Source organism: Propithecus coquereli, unplaced genomic scaffold, assembly GCF_000956105.1.
Source record: "Propithecus coquereli isolate 6110/MARCELLA unplaced genomic scaffold, Pcoq_1.0 Scaffold263, whole genome shotgun sequence".
Taxonomy (NCBI): Eukaryota; Metazoa; Chordata; class Mammalia; order Primates; family Indriidae; genus Propithecus; species Propithecus coquereli.
The window spans coordinates 661,838-685,531 of record NW_012148208.1 but is presented as its reverse complement, the minus strand read 5'-3'; the positions used below and the strand labels follow the sequence as shown (position 1 = coordinate 685,531).

Here is a 23,694-nt window from a genome sequence, read left to right as displayed (position 1 = left end):
GAAAGGAGTCTCTCACCGTTGGACGTCGGACGTCTAATTTAAAAAGTCATTTCTTAGTCACTTGTTAAAGTGATAGGGCTACTCTTTGTTTTCAAACCTGTAATTTGCAAAGGGATTGAGGACAATAAGAAACTAGGGAGTTTGGACCCCGTGTTGTTAGTAGTCTGCTTTGATTATTTTACTTTTACTTTCTTTACTGTTACAGCTATGTGAGGGTACTAGGTAAAAGTCTGGTGGTTCGCTTTAGATAGTTAGGAGCAAAGTTTAGTTTAAGTCACATAAAGTGGCTAAGCTAGCGTCTCCTTATATTTAGGTGTTTTTAATAGTTTGCTATACTCTGCCTAACATGTAAACATGTTAAATATGTTGCTGCATTAAAAAGACATTGCGATAGCAGGATAGGAAATTACGTTTATATAAAATCTTAAAATGAGAATAGTATTATAATATCGTAATGTTTAATGATGTAATGCAGGTGAGAGAAACTGGCATGTAACAGTACACAATCAGAATTTGAGAATTAGAAGTTGAGAATAAAAAGGGGACATCTCTCTTGAGGAATCTATCTAGAAATTGAGCAATATGAAATTTTTGAGGGATCATAACTAGCTTGTGAAAAGCACACTTTTTTAGATTCTTTAAATTCCTGAATTTATGAGTTTATAGTAATCTGTAATAGAGCAGTGGATTTATATATTGGAAAAGTAACACATTAAGGGAAGGAGGGAGGACAGAAGGTGGAGAACATAAGAAAAAGTATTTGGGAACATGTGAAATACTCCAAATGGGAAATAAGAAATGTCCTCAAAATGAATTAATCACAGTTGCAGTGTTTCTCCTAAAGGGACTGTTTGCACAGTGGGTCATGTAGGCTCACATTTGATTTTTGAAAAACGTACTTAACAGTAGTATTTCTGTTTTGTTATTCCACATTTGTTTTTCTAGTTTAGGTTCTGCTACTAAATCAGTGATGCTACAGATAAAAGGAAAGTTTTTTTGTTGTTGTTTTTAAAATCTCTCTGGGCAGCATCTGTAGAATGAGGGGGTTAGATTTGATTTCTAAATTCTGACTATACGTCAATCTATGCTGCTGTTGATAGCGAGCAGTAAAGATTCCAAGCCTGTAGTTTAAAAAGGAAGTAGAGATGATTGGGTAAAAACTTGGAATATGAAAAAGTTTTTGTTTAGTTGCTTGCCTTTTGCCTTTTCCTTTTTTATTGGAAGGAGCAGGGAAAGGAAGAGAACTGATATTTTGGGGGCAACTGCTTTGTGCCAGGCATTGTGCTGGCTGCTTTGCACACATTTTCTCTTTTTAAATCCTTCAATTCCCCTTTGACATATAGGTATCATTTTCTGTAGTTTATATTAAATAGATAAAGGAACCTAGTCTGAGAGATGCTAGAGTAACTTGCCTGAGGTCACACAGCTAATTTAATTGATAATTTGATTTTCCATAAGAATATACCATCTTTTGAAGAGAAAGCCAGTTGCCATCTGATTTTCGGGAAGTCATTAAAACATCTTGCTCCCAACCTGGTAGCCACAAAACTCATGCAGCATGTACAAGCCTCCAAGACTGGATTCCCAAAGACCAGCCTCCCTGAGAAGGCATGTTGTTGCCAATCGATGATTCTGCAGCAGTGTATGTTAGTTCTTGGGAGAGCTGATGTCCCACTGCCTGTGTTTATCTGGAGGGAAATGTAATCACCAAGGGCAGGCTGTATAGGCTCTTTTCCCTCCAATGCTAGCTCTTGTGAAGTGTATCACAGAATTACTGCAGTGTTCCTTGAGGCAGTGAAAGCAACTATGTTTCTTGATATAATTCATTAAAATAGCTTGTCATGGTGTTAATCCGGGTGTTCCCAAGGCTAATTATGTTTGTCCACTTCAAGGAGCAGTTGTAGCAAATTCAGAGCCATAGCTCTTCCTGGTTGAAAAGTTACAACTCTTGACTATTACAATTCTTAACATGATTTTTTTTTTTTATTACCCTGGCTTCACTACAATAATTTTGTTAAAGACTATACTCCACTAATAAACTAGGCTGTGTCCTACAAAGAAGAAATTGATAATGCATTTGTGAATTTATTAGAAGGAAGCAGAAGTAGAAAGATGAGTAGTAGTTGGCTTTATTTTGCAAGTAGACTGTTGTCAGTCAGGAAGGAAATTTTTGACTTGGAGACGTTTATGGCACATAGTGTATTTTTAAGTATACACCAGGTATGCGCTTTTATTGTTAAGGCCGTGTGAAATGGAGTTATGAGCCTTTCCACCTCTTTTTACTTGCCTCATTTAAAATTTATGGAATTTTGAACCCAAAAGATTCAAGCTGAGTGGTTCCCTATACACTAAAAGGTACAGGCAAATTGAAACTATATTGGAGACACAAAGATGAGTAATAAGATTCATATACATAATATTTTCTAGGGTGCCTTGGATTTTGAATTGCCAAGTAATGTTGGAAGGGCAAAGGATTTGTATTAGTATAAAAACTGCAAAGGAAATGTTTTGCTTCTGTCTTTTATTAAGAGAATATATTGTGTTTTGGCTACATACGAAAAAAGAGAAACTGTCAAGGTAAACAATCTGAAGGAAAAAAAAAATCTTTCTAAAGTTTATATATTCGTATTATTTCCCTAACCCATCCATACCTTTTTAAAATATTTAATTGAAATGCATTGAATCTACGTGATACCAAACATAAGGACTGAAAATAGGAGGTTTGTTATTTACTATCTGGTTCTTTCTCAATATCTGGATGTTTGGTATTATTAAGGCAAGGCCCAAGGCAATGTATTGTTAGCTCTGTTGCTAAAAAAGTTCCCTTTACCTATCCTGGTAGTACTTGACTGACCCGAATCAAAGTCACATATTTTTTTTTTTTTTAAACTTTGGATGTCTTTTGCTTAGACTTCCACAAATTGAAGTAATTTCAAAGAATCCTTAGATTTCAGGTAGGAAGAGAATTTGTGAAACTGTGGGTGCTATGGATTTAAGCATGCTTGTCTTAGAGGCACCTTGTTCTACTTCCCCATTATCACACAGGTCGGTTTATGGAGGCATCTTGCTTATGGAAGAACACACGGTTAGTGTAGGCTATAAATCAAATAATGACAATGCTGCCAGTCAGCACTTATATACCATTTTCTTTTCTTTTGATCCTCCTCCTTTCTCTATTTTTGTTTCCTCTCTACCTTGCTTTCCCTTTTATTTCTCAATTTCTCGCCTAACCTTTTTTTTTTTTTTTTTAATTGCTTGGGGATCCATGTGATACAATGGGGAATGATTACTTAAATTCTTGCAGTTTGTGTTATTGTTGTTAAGTTAAAGTTTCCAAAACATTTATTTATTTATTTATTTTTTTTTGAGACAGTCTCACTTTGTTGCCTGGGCTAGAGTGAGTCCTGTGGCGTCTGCCTAGCTCACAGCAACCTCAAACTCCTGGGCTCAAGGGATCCTCCTGCCTCAGCCTCCCAAGCAGCTAGGACTATAGGCATACGCCACCATGCCCGGCTAATTTTTTCTATATATATATTTTTTTAGTTGTCCAGATCATTTCTTTCTATTTTTTAGTAGGGACGGGGTCTCGCTCTTGCTCAGGCTGGTCTCGAACTCCTGACCTTGAACAATCCACCTGCCTCTGCCTCCCAGAGTGCTAGGATTACAGGCGTGAGCCACCGCGCCCGGCCCCAAAACATTTATTATCTGCATTTTACAGAGGAGGAAATTGAACCCTTAGGAATTTAAATAAATTTTAAAAGTTGGCCGGGCGCAGTGGCTCATACCTGTAATCCTAGCACTCTGGGAGGCTGAGGCGGGCGGATTGTTTGAGCTAAGGAGTTTGAGACCAGCCTGGGCAAGAGCGAGACCCTGTCTCTACTAAAAATACAAAGAAATTAATCGGACAACTAAAAATATATAGAGAAAATTAGCCGGGCATGGTGGCGCATGCCTGTAGTCCCAGCTACTCGGGAGGCTGAGGCAGGAGGATCGCTTGAGCCAGGAGTTTGAGGTTGCTGTGAGCTAGGCTGACGCCATGGCACTCTAGCCCGGGCAACACAGTGAGACTCTGTCTCAAAAAAAAAAAAAAGTCATACAGCTACCAGTTGGGTAGACCTGGGATGAGAAGTCAAATCTTGATTTATTTCACACTTTTTGTTTGTTTATTTTTGTTTAGAAAGAGGGGTTTGTGTACCAGTTATTAAGGAAGAGTTAATAACCTTTGGTGATGGATCGAGCAGTAAAGTCCAAGCTAACCTACCAAGGAATGATCTATGATAATCAGAACTGGGTCTTGAGAGAAAGGGCCATCTGCATCACTCTTGATCTCGTACCTTATTTTCTTCTCATGGTCTTCAGAAAAGTCTTAGGATTCATTTAATTTTCTAATACTTGGAATGTAATTTGTAGGCTGAGAATTTCAAAGAGGTAAGTTTTACAGTACAGTTGTGTATATGTTCATACAGTGGCTTTGTTTTACATGTCATATGTGTATTTGGAGTTCTATTGGAAAAGCCATGGGAAAGTTGCTATTTGTAGATCAACAAAGCCAGGTACCTTTAGTTGACAAGTATGACCAGAATACTCCCAGGCCAGCTCTACTTATTACTGAGGAGGAATGTTCCAAAACCGTTAACGGAGGTGTTGGGTCTATTGGTTCAATTGGAAACATATTCCAAAGGTTGTGGACTCCATTCCTATATTCTCCTACGAAAAGGTGACAGGCAAGATGAGGGGGCACTGTGTAGACCAGTGGTGATAATGTGGCATGAATCAAGTGCACCTAGGTCTATACCCCTAGAAAGAGAGCAAGAGAGAAGAAACCTAACTGTAGCCCTTTATGTGGGCCACAGACTGACCACATTCCTGACCTTGGTGGAGCAAATTGGGAAGGAGTATTTTCTCTCACAGGACAGTGGGCAAGAGAATTTAGAGCCTCGTTACTGTCCCCAAGCCTCTAACAAAATCAGATTTTTCTTTCAGTGTTCTGTACCCCAGTTGTAACAGTCATACTTGTTTTATATCTGTATTCCTTAGTAGACTGTAAACTCCATGAATAGCAACTTATTCATCAGTGTATCGTTGGTGTCTTAAGTGCCTGGCATACAGAAGCCTGTCTGTAAACGTGTTGAATTGAACTGTATCAGTCCCAGCTATTGGTGAAATTTGGCTCATTTAGGTTAGGGATGGAGGCTTTATGTATTTATATATTACAGTTGTTTATTATGCATAATTTATGAATCATAGCTGCCCTTCTTCATTTTTTTCTTTAGTCTATTTAAATTAGGACTTCTAAAAGGAATACTATTTCTTCCTTAAAACATACCATCTTCTTTCTAGGCATATTAATTATGAGGGAAAAAGTAAAACTAACCGTTGTGGCATTATAATTAATTGGCACTTGGAATAATTTGTTTTATAATACTAATTTTCTTTAAAATACACAAGTTATGATATATGAGAAAACATATTTATCAGAAGCTTTGGGGAACAATACTTAATTTTTTTGGTAAGGAAATGAAACAAAATATTTCTAGAGCCTTCTAGGTGGTTTCTTTAGCTTCACTTCCAGTAGTCACAAGGACCTGCCAGCTCAGTGCATTTAATTGCATTGGATTTTGCTGCTTGGGAAGGTGAAGCATCTTAAAGTTTCATATCTAGACTTAGTGTTGGTGTTCGATAACCTTAAAAATTACAGGGTACCAAGAATGATTGATGATTTAAAACCTGCCAAGTTATAGAACTTAAGTGGTATATGAAGCCCTTTTGTTATCTTTAAAAAAATTAGAATTTGCTCTTCTGTAGAGGTGAGTTTCCTGACTTTTAGAACATTATCATTTTCAGCTACATTAATAATTACTGGTAAGAAGCAGAAAATAAAATTATTTTGAAATGAAGCTCAGAAATTTCTAGATGAGAAATTTATTTTCAAATACTAATGAAAATACACAGATTATCTGGGTATGTGTTATTATTTATAGCATTGATGTTTAACAAATGCTCTTAAAATAACTTTAACCTAATTTCCTGCTTTGTGAAGACAAAATTTTTCACCAAAGGTAACTTTATGAGTGTTTGGCAGTGGATTTCTTTTGTAAACAAGAAAAATATCTCTCATGGCTCTCATTTGTAGGTTTTCATATGCTTATAAATCATAGCAAAAGAAGAAAAAGCTCATGGACTAATGTCTGAAGTAAAGGGGTAGAAAAGTGAGCACATTTAGTATTTACGTGGTGTATTCTACTTTGTGCTTTCACCAGTGCTAAAAACTTGCTTGGAGTACATGACCCCCTTTCCTTTCACTGATTGTTAGTGTCCGTCAGTATGTTGCAGAGTGCGTGAATTTCTACACGTTAGCATGAATGTCCCACTGTTGGATTCGTCAGCAGACACCCAAACTTACTTTCTCTTTCATGAACTAAAACTTGTAACTAAGGTATGGCAATTCATTTAAAATTAACATTATTATCCTTCGCAATGAAAAAGGTAAATGAATGAGAGTCTGAATGCCGCTAGTTGCCCCGATACCAGTGTTTGCTTAGCTTTGACTAGTCATCCATCCCCTTATTTTACGTTTCACACATCCTCGTGTGTTCTGCCTAATAAGGCCAAGGAGTGCTTTCCTTTGAAAGTATTCTAATAACAAACACATTCACCTTGAATTTTAAACTCCTGTACCACGTTATTTTTTCCCCCTTTAAAAATGATACATTCTCTCATTAAGATTATTCGTTGTTTTAGCATGACTCTAAATGATCTTGCTTTTGCAAAATTATCATATGTTTCATTTGACGGTACATTACCTTAAACCTGTAAGTTTCAGGGTCACTAAAGGCAAAAGATGACAATATTGGTTAATATTGAGAATAGGTAAAAATGGGCCTTTGGGTGGTATATGTATACCATGGAGTACTATTCAGCTTTAAGAAACAATGGTGATACAGCACCTCTTATATACTCCTGGATAGAGCTGGAACCCATTCTACTAAGTGAGGTATCCCAAGAATGGAAAGACAAGCACCACATGTACTCACCATCAAATTGGTATTAACTGATCAACAACACATAAGTGCACATATAAGAATAACATCTATTGGATGTTGGGCAGGGGGGAGGGGGCAGGGGGGGAGGAGGGAGGAGAGGACGGGTATTTGCATACACAAAGAGTGCAGTGAGCACCACCCGAAGAATGGACACATTTGAAACTCGGACTTAGGCGGGGAGGGGGGGCAAGGGCAGCATACGTAACCTAAACATCTGTACCCCCATAATATGCTGAAATAAAAAAAAATGGGCCTTTGGGCAGTCAACAAAAAAGGTAAAATCTGACTTTAAATCTTTTGAAAATCTAAAATTAATATGCATTTTTTCACACCAGTTATAGATACCCAAATACTGTTTGATGTTACTGATCTTTAAGTTGTTGCATGTGTCACAGTGAGAGTGGTAAAAATTTTTTTCTAGTTGTATGAAGTGAAAGGAGAAATAATAGTATATATCACTATATACTAAAATATCTCTGGGATAATAGCTTGCTAGTTTAGACTGCATTTGATTTTGTTTTACAGTGGATTTTAAAGTTTGTTTTTGTGTTTTAGAATTCTGGTAAATGTGCACAGCAATTCACATAGGTGTAAAAAAGATGCACATAGGTGTAAAAAAGATATTTTTAATGATATGCTGTGTGAATTTGTCCAATGGAGATAAGTAGCAAGTTGTAATTACTTTCTGTAGTTTAAGTCACTGGCTCTGTTGCATACTTAAATGAAGCATCAGGAAAGAAAAAAAATTGTATTTTATATACTGCCTTGTGAGTGTTGCAGGACTTAGCAGTTCTCAATGACCATTGTTACTTTTAAAAAGGAAAAAAAAAGTAGTGAGGGGATAGGAAGTTTTGATGTGTGGGAAGGGAAAGGAAAAATTGCCTTCTAAATTGTGTTTAAGTTACCATTTATTTTGTTTTAGGCTTATTTGCATAGCGTATTCCAGAGGATGGTGAAAGGTAATAATTTGTGGTGAAAATATTAGTATCCTTACTTAACACATTGCTGGGTGGTTTAACTATTAATCAGAGAGACAGTGGAGAATAAAAAATTAGAGCTAGGGATTAAATAGGCTTTAGCATGATGGCTTTGCCACGGAAAAGCTATGAAATGGGTGAGTCATTTAATGTTTTCTGGCCTCAGAAACAGTGTTACTTGGAAAGTGAGCTTTTATTTTCAAATGCCTTGAGTAGCAGGGTGCACAGAACCTAGGGCTGGGAGGATGTCCCTTATGATTTTTTGAGCTTGGCATTTAATATTTTACAGCAAAGTTTTTAGTTTAACATAATTGAACTTGTACTAGATAGGGTTAATAGGCTAGAACAAAAGGTCAAAGCATAAGGCATTAGGCTTAATTAAGGGAGAGCAGGAGTGGCAGGAGTGTGTGACAGTTAAATGGGTTTCCCACAGACTAATGTCGGTTACAGTGCAACCATGCCTCAACTTAAGTGGGTTATTTTGTGCAAAGGGCAGCAGTGATTAGCAGTTTGACATGCCAGACTCTTCTGGCCAATCCCATCTGTTTTAGAGGTTAAAAAAGCACACCTTTATGAGCTGATGGATTGATTTGTGTGCCCGTCTGGTAAAGATTAGAAGTCCAAGGCCAATGCAGTAAATGTCAGTTACAGAATATTGTACTTTCTTGGTTGGCTCATTGTTTTAACCGTCAACTGTTTTATAATGGGGGATAACTGCTGTTTATGGAGTTGAATGCAAGATGGGTGGGGGAACAGGTGAGGGAAGAGGAAAAATATTTCCTACATGGAATTGTGAATTAACATATTCTGTAGCAGGTGTTTCAAATTTTATGGAGTGTTTTTGACCTGTTCCTTACACTTTGAGTCACGTTGTTCTTTCCTGAATGTTAGCTCAGCAACACTGTCAGTCCAGGATTTTATTCTGCATACAGAATTGGTAGGTTTCTTTATTTAGGCACCTCATTTTCAGGCAGATGGATAGTTTATCTCCTATTATTATATATATTTTTACAAGTCTAATATTTTGTTCATTGACCTCCTCGGAAGGGAAAAGAGAAAAGAGAAGAGGAAATGAAGAGAGCCATACACACACGGATGCACACACACACACACACACACACACACACACACACTTTTACGTTCCTTTATTTGGGCAGTCAGGTGCAGCCACAAAAGGGACACAGGAGAGGCTCAGGACAATAGTTTATATATAGTTTATTATACTCACCAGTCCTAGAAGGCCATACTATGCAGGGCCACGTGGGAAAGGACCAGCATTGGTCAGGAGGCTAAAGGGGCAGGAGATAGGGAAAAGCCTAGGCTGTGGCCTTTATTGAAATTTCTGTGGAAAAGGCAAGGCAGGGCAGGATAAGCAAGTTTAGGATTGGCTAGTTTGAGTAAGCTATAGGTATATAATAATAATAATAATAATAATACTGATAAGCTATAGGTATATAATAATAATACGTTTTGAATAAGCTGTAAGTATATAAAGCTCTAAACTGTAAGAGTAGTCCCTAGTTTGCCTGGTACCTGGCCCTGGGATAATAAAGGCAGAGGAATATTGCCTCCTAGGTTGTATGTGCCAGTTAGAGGAGGTATGGATCTGGATTGGTTAGTTTGCATATCAAAGGCATCCTCCTGGCTTTGCCATCTCTAAGAATTGGCTAGCCCCTGGAAGGGCAGTGTCTCCCCAGCCAGAAAGGTTTTTAAGAAGTCAGAACCTCATAATATACAGAAAATAAGAAATATAAATTATACACATACATGCATACTTGTTTTGTCTTTAGAATTTACTAAGGTCACTTGAGATTCAAGTGTGTCTAAACCTAGACTCCAACCTTTTTCTTTCTTCATCGAAAGCTGTTAGTGATGCCATTAATATAGTCCGTTTTCAGTTCAAAATTGTAGCCCATTTAAAGATATGCAAAAACTAGGTTGTAGTTATAAAAGTTGGCTTCAACATATTCTGATATCCAAGGAAAGGAAAAAATCCTAATTTTATGTGGATGAAATAGATTCAGATATTGTCATCATAATCAATGAGTTTAGGAACATAAAGCATTCAGTCTTTTAGGGTGGACAGAGAGAAGTGTTTGAGAGAAACAAAAAGTTATCTCTGTCAGAAGATTATCTTCAACCTGAAGTTTGAATTCAAATAAAAATATAACCAAGAATATGGAAATCACATTGGAAGATTCTGATTGATGTCATATGCTCTTATTGTTGTCAAAGAATGTGAGCCATGAATTGCCTGTTACACAGTTACACAGATTGTGTATTTCAAGTCTGGCCCTGAATTGCTTCTTATAGAAAAAATTGAAATATCCTAAGGAAATGTGATCACTGAAAGTTATATAAATGATAATAGCAATTAGTATTTTATGAAATGTATGTATACATTTATTCTTAAACTAAACTAATTCAAAGTGAGTTGACTTAATTTACAGAAAGAAATTGAAAAATTTTATTTCTTGTTTAGAAAGGACTGAATGACATCATGGTGCTAGAGTTTATTTAGGCATACAGTACTTAAATATGTAATCATCCTTGTGTCTTTGTGATGTAACATCAGTTGAAATAATTTGGATCTAATACAGATTTACATGAGAAAAGATTTGCCCTCTCTGTAGGGAGAGAAGGTGAAGAAGCATGAATTTTATATCATTGCTTCTCTTTCATAAATCATTTTTAAATTGCAAAAGATTGGCTTGAGTAGTATAAAAGTGCTTGAATAGTAAATTAAATGTGGGAAATTTACCTAATTTAAGGGACAGAAACTTCTTAAATGAATCTCCTGGTGTTGTTATATTAATCCTGAAATAAATACTTGACACTCTATGTTTGTACTCATATCATAAACATTTTTAAAGTACCCTAGATCCTGTCCTTTTGGTTTCCTTCCCTTTTCTCCGGTAGCTTCAAGTGCCCATAATAATCTAGTTTGTGTTAGAATTGCATTTTACTAAACTAAAGGGAAATATATTGTGGGGTTAACTTTTTTGTGTTTTGATATATTCTGAGGTTTTGAAAAATACATATTGTCCCCCATAATCTATTAATATGGTAGTTAATTTCTGTCAATCTATTGTACTTCCTTTCTTTTACTAATGGGATATTATTGGATTTGAGACATGTAAAGTATGCTCCTCAAAGCAAATTAGTTGAACATATGCTTGTTTAGGTTATAAAAAATGAAAGTAGAAACTTAATGTACTTAGCATCTTGTGTTTGCAATTCTTCTCCTAAAACTATAGATTTGTAACTTGAATTTTAGTTGTTACATGTTTTTATGAAACAATGGAAAAAATATTAGCCCTATTTTGTAATTTGGTTTTAAATGCTATTAAGGTACAGAATTGTTCTTGCCTCTATTTAGGCAGATTAATTTTAAGAAGAAAAGCAGGATAGATGATGAACTTATTTGAATATATATTCTTAATATGTTATATATATTTATATTAATAAAATCAATGTATATATGCATGTGTATGTGTATGGTATATTTCCAATAGAGATGTCTGAACCTGTTGATTGCATTAAGCATTTGGTATCTCCTAATGAAGGATGGAAAAGGTGCTACTGCACTGTCTGAGTGGATCATTTCTCCTCTGTAAATTGCATACATTTTACTTTTTGTATTTTGTGACCTTGCAGTCAGTGACTTCAGCCCAGAATAGTTTCAAAGTCATGTAAATGAATGCAATTAAGGTATTGCTTATCATCTTACATAGTTCAGATGGAACCTTATTGGATAGAGAGGTTTATTTGCTTTATGAGGAAGGTCAAAATAAGGTTAAATTTTATTACATAAAATGATTTGGTAATGTCTTTATTTAGTTGCTGAAAAAGTAGTGTCCTAATAGGAAATGATAATGCTTTTTTTCCCTCAGTTGCCTGGAGGTCTCCTCAGGGTTTGTTTGTTTGTTTGTTTGTTTGTTTTTTCTCTCTAGTAGTTATGAATTCTATTTTAAGGAAATATCTTTTGTCTACTTCTAAGATTTTGAGAACATTCTGCCCTAACTTTTGATTCTAGGTATCTTTGATTTATACATAGGTGACATACCCTGCTGCTGATGGAGGGTAGCTTTGGTGTTGCTGATGTATATATAGGCTTACCTCGTTTTATTGTGTTTCACTTTATTGCTCTTCAAAGATACTGTGTTTTTTACAAGTTGAAAATTTGTGGCAACCCTGCATTGAGCAAGTCTATGGTGTCATTTTTCCAATAGCATGTGCTCACTTTATGTCTCTGTGTCACATTTTGATAATTCTCTCAATATTTCAAACTTTTCCATTGTTACTGTACCTGTTATGGTGACCTGTGATCAGTGATCTTTGATATTACTATTTCAATTGTTTTGGGGAACCGTGAACCATATAAACAAGTGAACTTAATTGATAAATGTGTGTGTTCAAACGGCATGACCACCTGGCCCTTCCCCCATCTCTCCTCCTCTTCTCAAGCCCCCCTGTTCCCTTAGACACAACAATACTGAAATTAGGTCATGTAATAACCCTATAATGGCCTCTTAAGTATTCAAATGAAAGAAAGAGTCACACCTCTCTTACTTTAAATCAAAAGCTAGAAACAATTAAGCTTGGTGAGGAAGGCATGTCATGTTGAAAGCCAAGATATGCCGAAAGCTAGGCCTCTTTCACCAAACAGTTAGTCAAGCTGTGAATGGAAAGGAAAAGTTCTCGAAGGAAATTAAAAGTGCTACTCCAGTAAATACTTAAATGATAAGAGAGCAAAGCATCCTTATTGCTGATATGGAGACAGTTTTAGTGGTCTGGATAGAAGATCAAACCAGCCACAATATTTCCTTAAGCCACAGCCTTAACTCTCTGACAGGGTAAGGCCCTAACTCTGTTCAATTCTATGAAGGCCGAAAGAGGTGAGGACGCTACCAAAGAAAAGTTAGGAGCTAGCAGAGATTGTTTTGTGAAGTCTAAGTAGAGAAACCAGCTCCCTAACATAAAATTACAAACTGAAGCAGTAAGTGCTGATGTGGAAGCTGCAGCAGGTTATCCAGAAGAGCTAGTTAAGGTCATTGATGAAGGTGGCTACACTAAACAACAGATATTCAATGTAGATAAAACAGACTTCTATTGGAAGAAGATGCCATCCAGGACTTTCATAGCTAGAGAGGAGAAGTCAGTGCCTGGCTTCAAAGCTTCAAAGGACAGACTGACTCCCTTGTTAGGGGCTAATGCAGCCAGTGACTTTAAGTGGAAGCCAATGTTTATTTACGAATGTGAAAATCCTAGGACCCTTAAGAATTATGCTAAATCTACTCTGCCTGTGCTCTGTAAATGGAACCACATAGTCTGGATGACAGCACATGTGTTTACATCATGTTTTACTGAATATTTTAAGCCCAATCTTAAGACCTACTGCTCAGAAAAAAAAGATTCCTTTCAAAATATTACTGCTTATCGACAATGAACCTGGTCACTCAAGAGCTCTCATGGAAAAAATGTGCAAGGAGATAATGTTATCTACATGACTGCTAACACAGCATTCATTCTGAAGCCCATGGATCAGGAGTAATTTTGACTTTCAAGTCTTATTATTCACATTGTGTAAGGCTGTAGCTGCCATAGATAGTGATTCCTCTGACGAATGTGGGCAAAGTCAACTGAAAACCTTCTGGAAAGGATTCTCCATTCTAGATGCCATTAACATCATTTGATTCGTAGGATGAGGTCAAAACACTAACATTAACAGGAGTTTGGAAGAAGTTGATTCCAACCCTTGCAGATGACTTTGAGGGGTTTGGACTTCAGTGGAGGAAACAACTGCAGACGAGGTAGAAATACCAAGAGAACTAGAATTAGAAGTGGAGCCAGAAGATGTGACTGAATCGCTGCAATCTCATGATGAAACTTCAATGGATGAGCAGTTGCTTCTTATGGATGAGCAAAGAAAGTGTTTTCTTGAGGGGGAATCTATTCCTAGTGAAGATTCTGTGAACATCGTTGAAATAACAACAAAGGATTTAGAATATTCCATAAACTTAGTTGAAAATGCAGTCCCAGTATTTGAGAGGACTGACTCCAATTTTGAAAGAAGTTCTATTGTGGACAAAATGCTATCAAATAGCATTGCATACTACAGAGAAATGTTTCATAAAGAGAAGAGTAAACTGGTGGGGCAAAATTCATTATTGTCTTATTTTAAGAAATCACCACAGCCACCCCAGTCTTTAGCAGCCACCATCGTGATCAGTCAGCAGTCATCAGTGTGGAGGCAAGACCCTACCTACATCAGCAAAAAGATTACGATTTGCTGAAGGCTCAGAGCATTGTTAGCATTTTTTAGCAATAAAGTATTTTAAAATTAAGATATGTACATTGTTTATGTACATGTTTATGTACAGATATGTACATTGTTTATGTACAAGTGCACAATGCTATTGTGCACTTAATAGACTACAGTATAGTATAAATACAACTTTTATATGCACCGGGAAACCAAAAAATCTGTGTTACTTTATTGCAGTATTCACTTTACTGTAGTGGTCTGGAACAGTTCTGGTGATACCTCTGAGGTATGCCTGAATATGTATTAATGTCTAAGTACCATGCCAGTTGGTACAGGACCTGAGACAGTGGCACTAGCGTCCTAGCCGACCTGGGCAGAAAAGAGACATCCTCCCAGCCTAGCTGATTGTGGGAGTTGGGAGAACATTGACATAGACACTGGAAGAGTCTTACTGATGAAGAACTGAGAGTGAGTGACTGAGTGAGTGTGTCTGTGTGTGTGTAGTAAATAAAAGAAAGGCACGTATTTTTCATTGTATTTGGTCCATATAACTACTTTCCTTTTATATTATTTTTACTTAAGCATGGTATGTCAATTGATCAAGGCTCTAAGATTCATTGATTTCATTTTGCAGACATTTCCTGAGTACTAGCTGTATACCTCGTACCATGCTAGGCACTGGGGGATTCAAAGATGAATGAAGGGCCCACAAGCACAGGGAAAGTAGCGATAAGGAAGACAGAGATAAAGTGGCCTAGAGGTGTAGTGGTGAAGTGCCTGCTTGGCTAGGATGCTGGGGAAGCATCACTCTAAGAAATTTGGTACCTGTATATATCTATTTAAGGAGACTGAAGGGCCCTGGTAAAATGACGTGATAATGAAAAGTAACTATTTTGGGAGGTTAGAATTCAGATTTATTTTTAGTCAAGGTTGTAATCCTTGAGAACTGATCATAGGTTATGGGCTAGGAATTGAGAGCTCTAGAAATGTAAGTCAGATGTGAGTACAGAGGCTGGTAGAGACAAATGGAACGCTGCATCACACCTCCCTTATCACCAGCTAGCTTCCCTAGCCATGCCCTGTTGACCAGAATAAAGCTTCCTCAGCCACCACAGTATTAAATTATATGCGGTGTCTTTTGCTGGCTAAAAACTTGTACCCATCTTTTGTTCCTGAAAGTGTAAACTTTCCCACATGTCAATGTCGTTCCATATCTAGAATGGTTTTAACTCAGAGTTTAACATTTTCTGTTCCTAGTGGTCTGGAAAAGAAATGAAGTGTTTTAAACTTTGCGGTGACCATCAGATAATTCTAATACTTTTTCTCCCAGCATCCTTGATTGAAATTCCCGTTTCATTGTCATTTCCTTGACATTAACTTTCACACCTTTGAGAATAGGCACCACCGTATTTGCAGTAGTGTAAAAACATATAGGTGTGTTTTGGTAAATGATTACGAAATGCAAGTTGTTTCATCAGATGTGGTCAACAGCTATGCCAGGAAAGCATGCGTCATTGCGAATACTTTTTACCCTGCAGTACATCTTTTTTGTTGTTTTTCAAGATGATTTATTTTAGTCAATAGTTAAAATTCCATTGTAAAACATTCTATTGAAATTCTTTGAGATAAGATGCGCTTGAAGTAATACTTATTTCTCTTAATTTTCAGGGAGTGTTTGGATTGTGAGCAATTTCAGAACTCTGTTCTCAGGACCCATGATTTTAACATTTGGGAGAAACACATCCAGAAGGTATTGTATTTTTGTCTCATTGCTCCATTTATTTAAATGTAATCAAGCCTTTCCAATTATAGGAAAGTAAGATTATTATGCCATATTGGTGTTGTTTATTTTTCTTTAACTTTCAGATTTTGTTTTTTAGAGACAGGGTCTCGCTTTGTCCCAGGCTGGATTGCAGTAGTGCAGTCATAGCTCACTATACCTTAAACTCCTGGGCTCAAGTGATCCTCCTGCCTTGGCCTCCCGAGTGGCTGGAACTACAGGCACGTACTACCATACTAGCTAATTTTTTTTGTTTGTTTAATTTTTTGTAGAGATGACATATCACTATCTGTGTTGCCCAGGCTGATCTTGAACTCCTGGCTTCAAGTGATCCTTCTACCTTGGCTTCCCAAAGTGCTGAGATTATAGGCATGAGCCACTGTGCCCTGCTGACTTTCAGATATTGATAAACTAGTTTGACATTTCTAACCAAGAAGAGAGGTATATTTCAATCTTGATAAATCTCAATTTTATGTAAGTGAATAGAAAACCTGGTTTAGATTAAACCAGTTTTGTGTATTTTAAACACTGAGATATTTACATTTTACCTTTTTAGTATAGAACTATTTTAAAGAATGTTTTGATTTGAAAATGAGATGCATAAAGTTCTTCTTTATCTAAGACAGTGTGAAGTATACAGTAAACATTCAGGCAGTCTTAAAGTCCTTCCTGCCTATGACAGCTCTGCCTTCTAGTGTACAGATGAGCTGTCATCTGTGTTTCCATCAGTCTGTTATCAGAATTCATTACTCAAACAGGCCACCTGGCTCTGCCTCTGAATGTCCATTTACTAAGTTCTCTCTTTGCATTATCATATGTGGTTACATTGGTATAGTATAGTAATTTATCTGCTTGTAGACCCAGAGTGTCAGGATGTGTGACATATTACTAGGAAGGAAAGATATTAAGATCATCAGGCTGGGCACGGTGGCTCACGCCTATAATCCTAGCAATCCTAGCACTGAGGCTGAGGCAGGAGGATCACTTGAGGTCAGGAGTTTGAGACCAGCCTGAGCAAGAGCAAGACCCTGTCTCTACTAAAAATAAAAACAATTAGCCAGGTGTGGCTATAGTCCAGCTACTTAGGAGGCTGAGGCAGGAGGATCACTTGAGCCTGGGAGTTTGAGGTTGCAGTCAGCTGTGATGACACCACTGCACTCTAGCCGGGTGACAGAGCTAGATTCTGTCTCAAAAAGAAAAAAAAAAAAAAGAAGATCATCAGTCGGGAAACTTACCTACTTTGTGCTTTGTCTTTTGTACCTTATCTTAATCTGTTTGGGCTGCTATGACAAAATGCCATAACTTGGTGGCTTATAAACAACAGAAGTTTATTTCTCACGGCTCTGGAGGCTGGGAAATCCAAGATCAAGGTGCCAGCAGATTTAGGGTCTAGTGAGGGCCCATAGATGGCCATCTTCTCACTGTAATCTCACATGGTAGAAGGGGCTTCTGGGCCTCTTCTATAAGGGCACTAATTCCATTCGTGAGAGTATCACCCTCATGACCTAATCACCTCCTAATTGTCTCACCACCAAGTACCCTCACATTGGGGGTCAGGTTTCAATTTATGAATTTCAGGATGGGGCACAAACATTCAGACTGTAGTACACTCCATAGACCCCAAGTGAAGTGGATATGCTGGTTGATTTGACTAAAGTCAGTGGTGAACAAATTCCCCTTGGTCCATATCCAAGATTTCCTTCTTAATGTTCATCTTTATACCTCTCCTGTATTTTGTATTTTCCCTTTTAAAAATTTTTACCATCTGACTTGCTTAGAGTGGAAACACATAAAGAAAGGATATATAAATATATTTAATAAAATAATATATTTTTTAAAGTTGTAATGAATAGGCCAACTTCTTTGAATACATATTTACTTTATTAACGGAATATTCTTGATTTACACTCACATGAATAGCACAAAAATCAGTTTTACAAATTTTCTTAATCACTGTCAAGCACTGTGAATTTCTGAGATTGGATGAATATAGTCTTTTATGTTTTCCCAGAACATTATATTAAACTTTTAAAATAGAAACTGTTTTATGTTTGAGATTTATTAGTAAAGCAGCATTTTCTTCCTTTTCTTGTCTGTTATGGGGGGAAGGCAAAAGCAAATAAGAAATTTAAATTAGCAAATTAGGACTGTAAAAGAATATTTAAATGAACCCCAAATATTAGTTAAATTTATTATGTATTAGTAAAAAGAATTATGTGTTCAGAAACTTTGGATTTTATGGAATTCAGAGTTGTCTTTTTAGATTGAAGATAGAATTAACTATTTCAGTTAAATATTTGGAGATATAAACATTCAAGCTTAGTTATAAAGGGAAATGATACACTTTTAAAGCCATCATGAATTACCCATTCATGAAAGTTTATCATATAATGTCAAAATGAAGAGTACATTTGAATAGAGTTGAACTAGTTACTTTTTGTTAAAAAGAAATGACAAATAAATTAAAAGTTTAGTTGAATGATTAAGTAGACAAATTCTCCTGTAAATTCAGAAAAGGAATTAGTTTTAAATAATTCTTTCGATAAGAAATCATAATGTGTAAGGTCCTTTTAAAAAAAAGTTTCTTATTTTATGGAAAACCTCTTTACTGAAATATAATTTAACATAATCAAGTAGACATTGTTAGGTCGATTGTTTTTTTATATAAGTTATATCCTGTGTAACTAACACCCTACCCTTGAAGGCTTACTGTATTTGTGTATTTTCTAACAGATACTACCTCTACCAACAGAAAATAATCTTTGACATCTTTTAGCATAGATTAGTTTTGCCTGTTTTTGAACTTTATAAAATTGTGAACTCTTTTGTGCCCGATTTTTTTATCATCATTTTGTCATTGTGTCATTCACGTTGTATATATCATTTATTTTTTCCTCCCACGTCGTCTGTATCCCATTGTTTGATTATACCACCATTTATCCATTCTACTATAAATCAACATTGACTGTCTTTCCAGTTTGTAGCTACAAATAAGGCCGCTGTGAACTCGTTTGTATCCTTTGGTAGATATAAGCATTCATTTCTGATGAGTACAGTGTATGCACAGGAGTGGAGCTGCTGAGTTGTGGAGTATGCATGTGTTTAGAGTAATAGAGTGCTTTTAAAGATATTTAGGAAATGTCAGTGTATGTTTTACTAATGATAGATTTTATTGTAAGATAGACTTTTTTTTCTTCAACTTTATATAAACTCTAAAGTTGTTTTTTAGAGTTATTTAAATTTTCACTTATGTTAAGAAAATAAATTGCCTATTTTCTGATTCCATTATAATATGTATTTGGTTCACAAAACCAGGATCTGTTCTAGCCCTAGTGAAGGAAAATAGGACACGAAACCTTCTTATACATACTTATGATTGTGGAAATACTGAAAATGGATTTTAAAGCAAATCAGACAAAACATAATGACAACTTTATTTGTTGAATGTTTAAATACGTCCTTGAATATTTAAAGTAGTAGATATTCTTGAGTTACAAAAAATGTATTTTAGCATTTCTGATAAATATTTCTTGTGTCCTTTGACTGTGTTTTTTATTACTCTGGTGATTAAAAGTGAAATTATTCATTCTAGGATATAAGTATTTGAGAAATTCTATGTTAATCTTTTTCTGGGTCTTTCCTGTAGAGCAGTGCTGCCCTGTAGAAGTATAATGGAGGCTATGTTATCTAACTTTAAATTTGAAATTTTCTGGTAGCCACATTAAAAAAGGAGAAAGAAAGGGTACAATTAATAATATATTATATTTACCCAAATATATGCAAAATACTACCCTTTCAATGAATAACCAACATAAAATTATGAGATGTTTTATATTCTTTCTCACTAAATTTTTGAAATCTGGTATGTATTTTCACTTATAGACCATCTCAGTTCTAACTAGTCATCTTTCAAGTGCTCAGTAGCCACATGTCCCCAGTGGTTGCTATATTGGACAGCTCAGCTATAGAGTTACATCTTGGGTTTTTTAAAGGTAATGCTTTAGTCAAATTCACATCTAGTTAAAATTAGCCTTAAAAATCCAATAAAAAGATGCCGTGTCAGATGCTGATATACCATCTTTAAGTAGGTCTCAAACAGCCTATTTTTCCTCCAGTGTTAGAATAAATGACATTTTCTTTGGTTGAATATCAGATAAAGCAATTAGTCAGTATTTAGTGGGCATGTCGAATGACAAATATGTATCTTTAAACTGTAAAATCAAAATGTGTAACAGTAGATTCACATCTTCCATCTTACTCCAGGTTCTATATAAGGTAGAATTTTACTTTTGATGGGAGTTGTTTTCTTTTTTTTAAAAAAAATCATAGCTGGTTTAATTTGAATATGGTAAATTGCCATATGATATAACTGTACTATATCCTGAATAAAATATATTTGATATATGTATCTATACTGCGGTTCCCACCCCCCACCCAGACTTCCATGGAAAAATAAAATTGTCTTCCATGAAACTTGGGGGCAGGGTACACAGCAGGGGGTGAGCAGCTGACTAGCAGGGAAGCTTCATCTGTATTTATAGCCTTATAATCCCCATCACTTTCATCGCTGCCTGAGCTCCTCCACCCCACCCCCTCAATCCATGGAAAAATTATCTTCCATGAGAATGGCCCCTGGTGCCAGAAAGGTTGGGGACCGCTGCCTATAGATATACCTAGGCCTTTTCATTTATTAGGATATTTAAAGCCTACCTGGATTTTGAGGATTAATATTTCTTCATGTATATTCTTGCCAAGTAGGATAAGTCAAGACCATAGCTATCTTACATGAATGTAGGTCAAATTTTGCCACTAGATTGGTTTTTTAAAGCTTTTTGCTGTTCAAAATTGGGAGTGTGGATAAAGGCCTACCTACCTGTGAAAATGGTCGGTATAGAAGGTTGCTGTGGGGGTAAAGCTTTGTGAGCAATAGTTGGCACAATCACACATGTTAGCAATTGTTTTGAGTCCTGGATCTGAGATTCTGTAGTTGTTTTACAGCCCTACGTCCCAGCACAACTTTTTTGATTGTACTTCCTCTTCCCTCTTAAAGGAAATCACCTAAACGCTTTGCATTCAATTCTAATTGTACATCTTATTGGCTATTAAAAAAAAGAAAATCATTCCACTGCTTAACAGCCTTCATCTCAGTTGGTAGGAAACTACAGCCACTCAATTCAAAATTCAAGCCTCCTCTTTTTCCTCTCTCCTTTATGCTGTTCTCTTTTCTTTTTCCACAGCACTGAAAACCTTTAAAATTACAATGAAATTTATTTTTTTATTTAAAAAAAAACATTTATGGTATATTAATCATTTACCCCTTCGAATTCCTGAGGGCAGGAATTTCTGTTGTGTTGATCACTGATAAATCTTAAGAACCCAGCTTAATGCTGGGCATCTAGAAGGACCATATAACTATATATCAACTAAAATATTTATTGCATGCGTAGTGAAGATACACACTTTTTTCCTCTTGAAAATTTGCCTTTGTGGATTTTCTGGGGCAGGGAATATTTAAAGGAAGTGAAAACAAAAATCTTCAGTTATAAGCATAACTATACATTTTGATTATGTGAATAATTTAAAAGTAATTTTTTCATCAAACTGACATATATGTCCCTTTGAAAGTTAATTTATAGATACGAAGTTTTCAAAAAATAGGGTTTATTATTGTGGTCAGGCAATTTTTCTTTTGGGTATATAAGTATGTGTGTTTTTTCCATTTGTGTAGTAAAATAATGTTGGTAATCAGCTTGAGAAGTACCTTTATAAGAGATTTCTCCTATTCCTATAAAATATAGGAGATATACATAATATTTTGATATTTTTAAATTAGTATAGATCAGGCAGAGCTCAAAAGTTTTTAGTAAGTAATTTTTGTGTAGTGAAATACAGATTGTTTTTCATTTCGTGCAGGTAGTTTCTGATTGTGGTTTTCGAAAGTGTTACTTTAAGGTCACCTACAGTAAATGTTTTTAAAATAGTACAAAAATGTAATTAAAGACATATCAAGTGATAGTATATGGTACCCTAGAATACATCCAAAGGGGATATTATAATGTTTATTCCATTATAGAATAAATAACCTTATGAGATGACTTAAGGAAGTCTTTCCTGAAAGTTTATTGGCAAGTTTTTAGTTTTATATTTTGCCTTTACATATTCAACACATGATAGCAGTCAGCCATACATATTACTATGTCAATAATCATTTTCATTAGAACAGGAAGAATTAAGAGTTTTTGGTTTATTTATTTGTCTTTCCACTGCCATCTTCCAAATTCAGGCTTTAGTACTTCCTGTTATACAGTAGTAACTTTCTAACTGGTCTTTTGCTTTTTAGTTTTTATTACCCAGTAAATTCTACACACTATAGAAAAATCAGACTTTCTGAGGAATGTATCATTATTCTAAACAAGACCTTTGCTCATACAATAAAGGCCAAGTCCTATTTCTATCTGACTCCTGCTTACAGCATCAAATATTTGGTTTGCCCCATCCTTAAACATGTTAATCGTGCATTTCTTACGCTTCCACATTATTTTTGCCATCTTCCTCTCAGTTGTCTTTTGATCCCCACTAGCTGGCTTTTACCAAAATGCTGTCCATCCTGTGATTTGTGTGATCACTCTGACAGAAGGGAACTGTGCTTTCATCTACTCTCCCACAGTAGTTGATGAGTACCGTTCACACTGCATTTATTTTTCATAGTTTATTTATCTCTTCAGCAAGATTTGTAGACTTCTAACAGGAAGGGACCAATATCTTTTATAAATTTGTGATTTATAAAGCACTCAGCTTGATGCCTCACACATATAAGGTGATAAATCAAACTGTGAAACAAAACTCCAGGGTATATCTTGATACTATTTTAAAGTTTTAGAAACAATCAAAAAAGGATAAAAATTCATCCTATATTATAATATGCAAGTTAAACTTGTGTAATAAGTTTTCCATGTGGTTTGCGTGAAGATGAAATAATAGCATGTGTTTTAGAAATTGTAGCTTACAAAGTGTGATATGAATATTTGTGATAGCACCCACACTCTATTTTGTTGAATACATAAATTTCTTTAGCTTAACTTAATATGATACATCGAATGGTCTTTTAATGTTCCTTACCTGAATAACAAGCAAGATTGGCTTCGTATGCTAGCTGAACATTTACTATTTGCTGTTCATCCAGAAAGAAAATACAGATGCCCTTGGTGAAAATAATAAAATACCTGTTTGGAAAGCAACAATTTCAAAATTAATGAATTTAAAAGTTTGGTTAACTTTCCAAAATTTATCCTTAATTTTTCATATGTAATTCACACTGGAGCAAAATACATTTTTTAAAGGGCATCATTTAACAGATTTTCCTAAATTTCTTAAAGTTGACCCCAATTCTTTCAATTCTATTTCCTAGGAGTATTTAAAAGTAAATAGTTTACCTGGTTGGTGGAAGTTCCAAATGGGACTGAATTTGGGATGAAAAATATTTTTTTATTTGGTTGTGGTGCTAAGAATAATATCTAGAACTGGAATAAGTTTCTGGCTTTTGGAGATTTTTTTTTTCACCCCTCAAAATCAAAATCTGAGGATCATGTATATCTGGGTGGTGGCTATAAATTAGGTCACAGAAAG

At 35.6% G+C, this 23,694-nt stretch overlaps 1 protein-coding gene across 3 annotated transcripts in view; it reads left to right on the top strand.

Annotated features, from left to right (window-relative positions):
* NRIP1 (nuclear receptor interacting protein 1) overlaps positions 1 to 23,694 on the top strand; it is a 102,157-nt gene that overhangs the window by 6,815 nt on the left and 71,648 nt on the right. For all 3 annotated transcript variants that reach the window (XR_001137628.1, XM_012647364.1, XM_012647363.1), the window contains exon 2: positions 15,957 to 16,038. The gene's annotated coding sequence lies outside the window, so the exon portion shown is untranslated. The remainder of the gene's footprint in view (positions 1 to 15,956; positions 16,039 to 23,694) is intronic.